We start from the raw sequence: 8375 nt of genomic DNA on the forward strand, positions 1-8375 counted from the left end.
CGGTCAGGTTGCTCCTGGGAGGTGGGCGCGGTGAGATCAGGTGTTGGAGAGGAGAGAGGGGCTGCCCCTGGCGAGGTGGAGGATAAGCTCCCATCTCTCTGGAGGCCTGATGTGGCCGACCCTCGTTCCCAGGTCACGTTTCTCCGGGTCATATTGCCCCGGGGTTGCGGTAGGGTGAGGGGGCGGCGGGGTGTTGGGGGGGGTATGGAGCCTGCCGCTTGGGAGCTGGTGGTTTAGCTCCCATCTCTTCCGCAGCTTGGCCTGGGGGCAGCCTCTTTTGCCCCAGGTCCCAAAGCACAGTTTCCCTGACAACTTAGCCACTGGAGGTGGGCAGGATGTGCTGAGGGGGAGGAGGCAGCTGCCAAGGCAGCGACGAAGGGGGCTGTCCCTGGCCAGCTGGTCAATTTGTTCCCATCTCAAACTTTGCTGCCCCAGTTTCGCAGAAAGACCTTCTCCAGTTAATTCTTCTCCTGGGAGGTGGGTGCAGTGCATGCAGCCCAAGGTCTGGGCTCTCCCCTGGGGAGGGGCAGAAACCTCTTGTTCTCCTTTGTCTTTATTCTTCAGCGAAGGGGTTACTTGACCCAATTCTTAATTCTGAGGAAGTGTAGCCTGTGTTACGGAAGAGCTGCTGGACAGTGAGGTTTCTGGGTGGGTTTTCACATCAGCTGATGCTCCAGGCAGGCAGGAAAGCTATTACTCAGAGCTCCTTAGTGTGGAGTTGGGGGATGGCCCCGCCATCCTCACCATGCTTTTTAAAAATGTGTTACTCCTCTCTTTTTCCTAGGTGACATTTTAGGTTATTGGGTCCCAGATTGCTGGCACACTCATCCCTGTTCTCAAATATCTTTTAAACTTGGGTGAAGTGATAAGTAGGGGAAGATGATTTACTGAAAGGTAAGAATACTTAAATTTGCATTAAAGCTAAATTCTGTCAATCTTTCTCAAATGATTTTTCTCTGATTCTAAATCCACGACCTAGTGAATGTTGTACTCCTGTGTAAATCATTGATCTTCACATCACATTGGTTGAGTGGTCAGCGAGATTTGTTAATTAGATTATTCCTGAAAGGAAAAGCTCAGGCTTTTGAGAATTCCTTGTCGGATATCACCCAGGCAGTCACAGTAGAAGACAGAGCTGATATAAAAATCCCTCAGCTGCCTGAACTGCAAAGCTTCTGGAATTACTGATCCCTGAAATGCAGGTGACACTTGATGATAATCTGGGGGATGGTTTATATGATCAGATTCTTCCAGTCCTGTAAATGGGTTCCGTGGCCCCAGCCCTGAAAGAACTGGTCTTAGGGGCCATATCATGAGGGGTGGGATGGGAAGGCAAGGTCTAAGAGCTGAAATCACTGAGATTCCACACTCGCTAAACACAGACTCCAGAGCCTAATTGTTGTCAGGTTCTGTTCTGGATTTGAGAGTGTGTTCAGACATGATTCTTGCCCTTCAGGAGACACTGCCTGCGTGGTAGTAACCTTTACATAGATCTGGGGAGGATGGCAATTACGTAGATGGGCTGTTACGGTTCTCAGTGTGCCCAGGCTCGCTCTTCCAGGCACTCGTGGGAATAACGAGTCATCTTATTCACTCACTCACTAATTTATTACCATTGAATTGATCATTTGTCCCACAGTAAGTGAAAGAAGGTATCAGGAAGCTGAGTTTTGTCCCCTCTCCTATCACTGATTGTATCTGTCAGTCGGGCGCCTTGAGTATGCATTGTGAAATGGTGGTATTTCTTGCCCAATGGGGCTGCACTGTGAGTTTTGAGAATCAGGGGAGTCACGTGGGTAGGACAGCACCCTGACACACATGGCCACCCCACCACATGAGACAGCATTGTCGATGCTCATGTGACCCGATGTAGACCGCGGTGCTAAACCTGAGCATGTTTAGTGATCTTGGTGGCTATGAAAATACAGACTACCCGTCCTTACCTCTGAGACTCTGAGGGTGTGCACACCAGAATTCTGCATTTTAAGAAGCACTTTAACTAAATCTGATGAAGATGATCTGATTGTCCCACTGAGAAACACTGGTGTGCGAGACACCAATATTGAGGATTCTCAGGGCCCGATGTCTTTTCAGGATTTTCCAAGGGTCCTCACTTGAGACTTTTGCCTTGGGTGTAATTGTATGTGTTCAGAAGCGATGTCTTTCACTTCCAGTGCTTGTCAGCATGCTCTCTGCAGGGGTTTGCTCTCAGTAGATGGCAAAAACTATGATTCTTCAGGTCACCGAGTTAGAGTGTGAGCGATATTTTATTTTGGTTTTCTTTATAGCAATGCAGAGTCTCCCGAGAACAGATTCAGACTGAACAGATTTGTGTCAGACTTTGGGAGACCGCTGGTGCCCAAGATGTTCTCTGGCAGGTCAATGACGAATCTAGGTCCATCTTTCACAGCTACGTCAATGAAGTGGGACACTTCGACAAGGCCAAAGCTGGTATCCCAACCATAGCCCTTGACAGTGATGTTCGGCTCCAGGAAGCCATCAGATGCAGCAGGTGGCCAGAGGAGGAGCCGAACTTGCTCATGAAATGTGACATCCCCAACTTCATCAACACGGACCAGAACTCTTCCTTTGGGGAAGATGATCTGATTTTCTAACCACCGAATGTTCTAGAAAATAAGCCAGTTGCCCAGACCCCACACAAAGACTTGAATTGAGAAACGTGCATTGTCAGGTGTATTTTTGAAGATATGAATTTTGTCTTTGTATGGTAGGAAGTCCCTTTTCACAAAATTGTATGTGTTTTTGTCTGAGAGAGAGAAATGGAGACAGACAGAAAGACGAAGAAGCAGAAGAGAGCCCCCTCAGTAGAGAGCTAGTTAAGGTGAGTTTTGTGCCATTAAAAAATATTTGGGGTTTTGGGGGGAACAAAGTATTTACACTGTCTCATTCTCCTCGTTGGAAACCTTGGCTCCACACTCAGTGTCAGCATCCTTGAACAGGGGTTGGCACGGTGCATTTTATCTCGCGCTGCCTCTTCCACGTTCTGCCTTTAGCACGTTGCTTTGCCTCCCAGGGCTGCCACCCTTTAAACTGTAATGTGAGGAGTCTGGAGTAGATGATCCATCCCAGCTCTGCTGTTTTGCAAATTTCTGATTTCGTATTCGGATGAGGCTGGGATACACCCAGAGCAGTATAAACCAGACCCTACCTCCTGTCTCTTGCTGGGGCAACCCTCAGGTCTGTGCCTTCTACTCAAGCCTTTACTGAGCCCAGCTTTTGTCAGGAGCCCAAGTGCCTACCGGGATGGCAGGAGACCTGTCTCTCCTGGTCATGGTGGCCGAAAATTCTATTGGTTGTGCTGAAACAGCTCTTCTGAGATCCTCCGGCCACCCTTGCTCCAACCTGAGGACAGACCTACCGTTCCTTTCCTAGGAGGAGGATCAATCCATGGTGCATTTTATGACAATCCTGTCCCCAGGAATGCACGGAAGGTTATCAGCTGAGTGAGGGGAAGTGCCTCTGTGTCTCTGTGTCCCTGTATCTCTGTCTGCTCACAGTGCCCTGCCACCGGCTACTGAACAAGAAAAGTGCTATTCACCATGCTGTGTGTTTTGCAGATGTGTAGGTGATGGTCTTGTGGCTCATGTGTGGGCTTTGTGCTGGGATGGTGAAGGGCTTATAAATACCTCATCAACATGTATTCGAGGTGACCTGGTGCCACACAGACTTGATTCATGAAGGCATCAAGCCTGCACACTGGTTTGGAAACAACTTGGTTTTGATCAGTCACACTGCATGCATGACTCACTGCTGATCTCTGGGTGGTTTTTTCATTTTAGATTTATTCACCCAGTGTCTTGCTTAAGCTGAAAAATACATTTATTTCACTAGAATATTCTCGGATTCTTTGTTTTCACACATCCAGTTGTTTAATTCATTAAAAATCATTTTGTGTTTATAATGCCTCCTAATTTCTATCAACTCTAGGTTCCCAGTGGCCTGAGCCATGCACCAGATTTGATGTAGGAACTGTTCCACCAAAAGAAATCCCTTTGCCATAATATCTTTTGAGGAAAATATTATTCTTTAAGGCTCTAACAGTAAATCGTAGAACAAAGCATGGAACATTTATTGTAGTTAATACATGTTCATGCAAAAAGAAATGATATTTTCATTAAACAATGTTGATTTTAATAACTTTTACTAATGTGAATATTATTATTCATAATTTAAATAACCAAATAAAACCACAGTTATTTATTATGAAGATTGAAAACTATTTACACTGTCTCTCAATTAGAGGTAGCTTTATTAGAAGACTGAAGGGTATTTAAAAGATAGAAAAATACCCATGATGACACCATCATTTTTATTAACTAAATATCAAGAAATGTGCAGGGTTAAGATTTAACCCTCTGCAAGCTGTCAAGTTAGCATGAGGTAGTTTGTGGATGCTGCCAGAAGACAGGAGACTCCCTCAGGATCAGAGACAAAGAACTTCCTGCCAGCACAGCAGGCAGCTTGGGGTTCATGTTCATGTTGGTTCCTGAGTTTCCTTCCTTTTGCTGTTGTAACAAAGGACCACAGACTCAGTGGCTTAAAGCAATACACATTCATCGTCTCACTCTTCTATTGTGCAGAAGTGCAAAGTCATTGTCAGTGGGCTAAAACCAACGTGTGGCCAAGGCTACGTTCCACACCGAGGCTCTAGTGAGGGATTCGTCCTCCTACCTTTCCCAGCTTGCAGAGGTGTTCACAATCTTTGGCCCAGGGCCCTGTGTCACTGTGACCTCTGCTGCCACTTTACATCTCTGTCTCTGACTATATAGATATAAAGGAAGTGTCTTCTACATCTGGTATGGACCCTTTTTCCTAAATGGACATTGTATCTCTATTTATGTGCAGATTAAAACCCCTTCCCTCCAGGGTGTGGTGGCATCAGCTCACAAGATTACCACTCTGGGCTTTAAGTGTCCTCTTTATATTGTCACCTGGGAACTTCTCTTTCCATAGTTAGCTCTGTGTTACATTTGTTGTTGTATTTTACCCGGCATTACTAAAAGTTTTACTTAAAAGGGATCCTAATTAGCTCTGTTTACCTGTTTCCAGAGCTGAAAGCTTCAGTTCTAGAGTATCTGTTTGATTTCTCTTAAAAATACATTCCAGTATATTTCTCTGGTGAAAGTCTTTACCCTGTTGTCTATTCTCCCATAATTTCCTTATTTTCTTGAATATATTAAAAGTATTTTATAGCCTTTATTGGTAACTCTGATGCCTACATCACCTGGGGGTTTGCATCCTTTGTCTAATGTTTCTTATTCTCATATTATCCGTTATATAGTCTTGACATGTTGCATGTCTTGAAATTCTTTATTACATGGCAGACATTGCAAATGAAAAATCCATATGTTATTTTCCGTGAGAGGTTTTCTACCTTCCTGTTAGGCAAACAGGGTGAGGGACTGATCATGTCGCTCCAATCAGGCGCTGAGGTGGATCAGGACTGAAGTGCCTTTTTTCTTAAAACAGCTTTGAGGTATACTTGGCAAAGTAATTTTCACACGTATAAAGTGTACAGCTAATACGTTTTGACATAAGTATATCCCCAAGAAACCATGACCACATTCAAGAGAGTGAACATACCCATCACCCACAAAGCTTCTCTCCTGCCATTTGTTGTCCCTCCCTCCCTCCCCATCTCTTCCCCTGGAAACCATTGATCTGCTTTCCATCACAACATATTGGTCTGCATTTTCAAGATCCTTGTATGAATGGATTAATGCAGTATCTACTCTATGTTGTCTGACTTCTTTCATTCAGTGTAATTATTTTGAGAGTCATCTGTGTTGCTGTATTAATAGCTTATTTTTCTTATAGCAGAGTATTGTTTAGTGCTGAGTTTTTACTGAAGAGTTTGTTGTGAGCAGTGTTTGGATAGACCATCATTTGTTTCTCCATTTACTTCTTGATGGATGCATGGGTTATTTACAACTTGAGCTATTATAAATAAAATTGCAGTGAATATTTGGTTACAAGTCTTTATATGGACATATGCTTTTCTTTTCTAAAGCACCACATGAGGAATATCTGGGTTATATGGTAGATAGGTATTTACCTTTTTTAAAGAAACTGTTAAAGACATTTCCAAAATGGTTGTACTATTGTAAATTCCTTGTGGTGTGTATCAGCTCTGGTTGCTCTACTTCCTTACCAGCACTTTGTAAGGTCGGTCTTTCTAATCGTATTCATTCTTGTATGTATGTGTACTAGTATCTCACTGTGGTTTTTAAAAGCATTTCTCTAATGACTAATGGCATCTTTAATCAGCATCTTTTCATATGCTTATTATCCATCTGGATATCTTTACTGAAGTGTGTTTTCTGGCCTCATTCATTCATTCAGGTGTTTGCATTATTATTGAGTTTTGAGACCTCTTTATTCTGGATCAGATACAAAGAGAGACCTTTATCAGATATATGATCTGCAAATAGCTTCTGTCTATGGCTTGTCTTTTCATTTGCTTAGCAGTGTTTAGAACAGCTTTGAAGAGTCTTCATTTTGATAAAGTTCACTCTATCAGTTTCTTTTTAAAATAGATTATACTTTTGGTGTCATAGCAAAGAAATATTTGCCAAACCCAAGGTCATAAAGCTTAAGCCTATGCTTTTTCTCCTAGCTGTTTTGTAGTTTTAGATTTCCTATTAAGATCTATGATCCATTGTGAGTTAATTTTTGTATATTTTCTGAGGTGTGGATCAAAGTTCATTTTTTTTTTTTTTTGCATATCACTCTCTAATTCTTCCAGCACCACTTGTTGAAAAGATCCTTTCTCCACTACATCCTTTTTGAGAATCAATTGTCAATATAAGTGTTGGTTTAGTTCTGAACATTCTATTCTGCTCCACTATTCTATTTTCCTGTTTTACACCAACACCATACTTTCTGATTACTGTAGTTTAAAAAAAAAAAAGCTGAAAATCAGATAGTGCAAGTCTTCCAACTTTGTTTTACTTTTTCAAAATTGTTTTGGATATTTGGGATCCTTTGTATTTTTATATGAATTTTAGAATCAGTTTTAAAATTCCTTACATCCTGTTCTGCCAAAATTCAACCCATATCTTTGGCCATCTCCAAAGCCACATTTTCTGAAGAAGTCTCTCTAGATCCCAGGTGAAAGGAATTTCTGTTTCATCTGTGCTCCAATCACATTTGATAATATTTGATTACATTTATTCATATTTGGCTGGATGTAATTGTGTGATCTTTCCTGCCATATAGTATATCTCTCAAGAATTGCAATCTTGACTTGGTTCCCTCTGTCTGCTGAGAAAACTAGTTCTATGCTTTGCAGGAGAGCGCCCTGCAATAAGAAGTATCTGCAAGACACATCTAGCTCATTGCTTGCATATCGTCAAGGAATCCTGCAGATTTAGAATTGTTTATTGATTGATGTCTACAAGACGGCTCAGCCTTTTTTATTTCTATTGCTACTGCTGCAGTTTCAAAGGACAATGGGCTAATTATTTTCCAAATATCAAAACATACTGTAATTGAGTTGTGACGCAAATTATGTGCTGCTGTTTCTTAACAACCTGCTTAGTGTTCACAGGTACCTTCACTCATGGAACTTTTGGGAGAATGTCATATCCTCAGAGATAGCAATGCTGTCTTTGGCGACCTGATAGGTAGTATCTGAACCCACTCCTGCTGTTTTTCCAGTGCCCCCTGTAGCCCTCCTCCAGCCCTCCATGGGGGGCCTGCAGTTCTGCCCTCGAAAATCCTGTTGCTTCTCAGGAAGAATTCCCTATGAAGCATATTCATGTCCTTCTTGTGGAGACATTCAGTCCAGAGACCTGACAGCAGGGGAAAATGTTTAGACTGCTTTTGGTAGAACGTAAATTCTTCCATACTTGTTAGAAGCAAATCAAATGAGGAAACTGTGTTGGCATCTAACAAATCAGGATAAATGTCTGATGAGGAAGATCAGCTTCCCCATCCCACTCAGGCGTCATGTTGATGTGACACTCAACTTGGCAAACATTTTCTCCTGTGAGCAACGTGAAGTTCAAGACGTTATGAAGGGCTTTTTGTTTTTCTTCCTTAGTCTTTCCACATTCACTGTGTCTGGTGAGATTATATGAATCCTGCTTATTTTCAGCCCAGCACTAAGCTTTTTAAAAGGATCACGTGTTTAAAAGGCTAGTGGACAATTTGTTAGAAGATTGAAATCCTTAGACTTTGGTCCTAGAGTTGAATCTTGGTTACTGGTGAATGAGAATTCCCGTTAAAATTTTAAATTCAGCGATATAAATTTTTAAAAATAGTTAAATATTAGGCAATTTCATTAAACACTATAGAAGTTATTTACTTTTAAGCCTGTCTCTGGGGCAATTTTGCAATGATTCCCTCCCTTT

At 42.3% G+C, this 8375-nt stretch overlaps 1 long non-coding RNA gene across 1 annotated transcript; it reads left to right on the top strand.

The window, feature by feature from the left end:
- Positions 1-223: 223 nt before the first annotated feature.
- On the top strand, positions 224-4314 carry LOC141579316 (uncharacterized). The gene is made up of 3 exons (XR_012510463.1): positions 224-894; positions 2289-2842; positions 3394-4314. It is a non-coding gene; the product is annotated as an uncharacterized LOC141579316 (long non-coding RNA).
- The last annotated feature ends 4061 nt before the right edge of the window (positions 4315-8375 follow it).

Source organism: Camelus bactrianus, chromosome 2 (assembly GCF_048773025.1).
Source record: "Camelus bactrianus isolate YW-2024 breed Bactrian camel chromosome 2, ASM4877302v1, whole genome shotgun sequence".
Lineage (NCBI taxonomy): Eukaryota > Metazoa > Chordata > Mammalia > Artiodactyla > Camelidae > Camelus > Camelus bactrianus.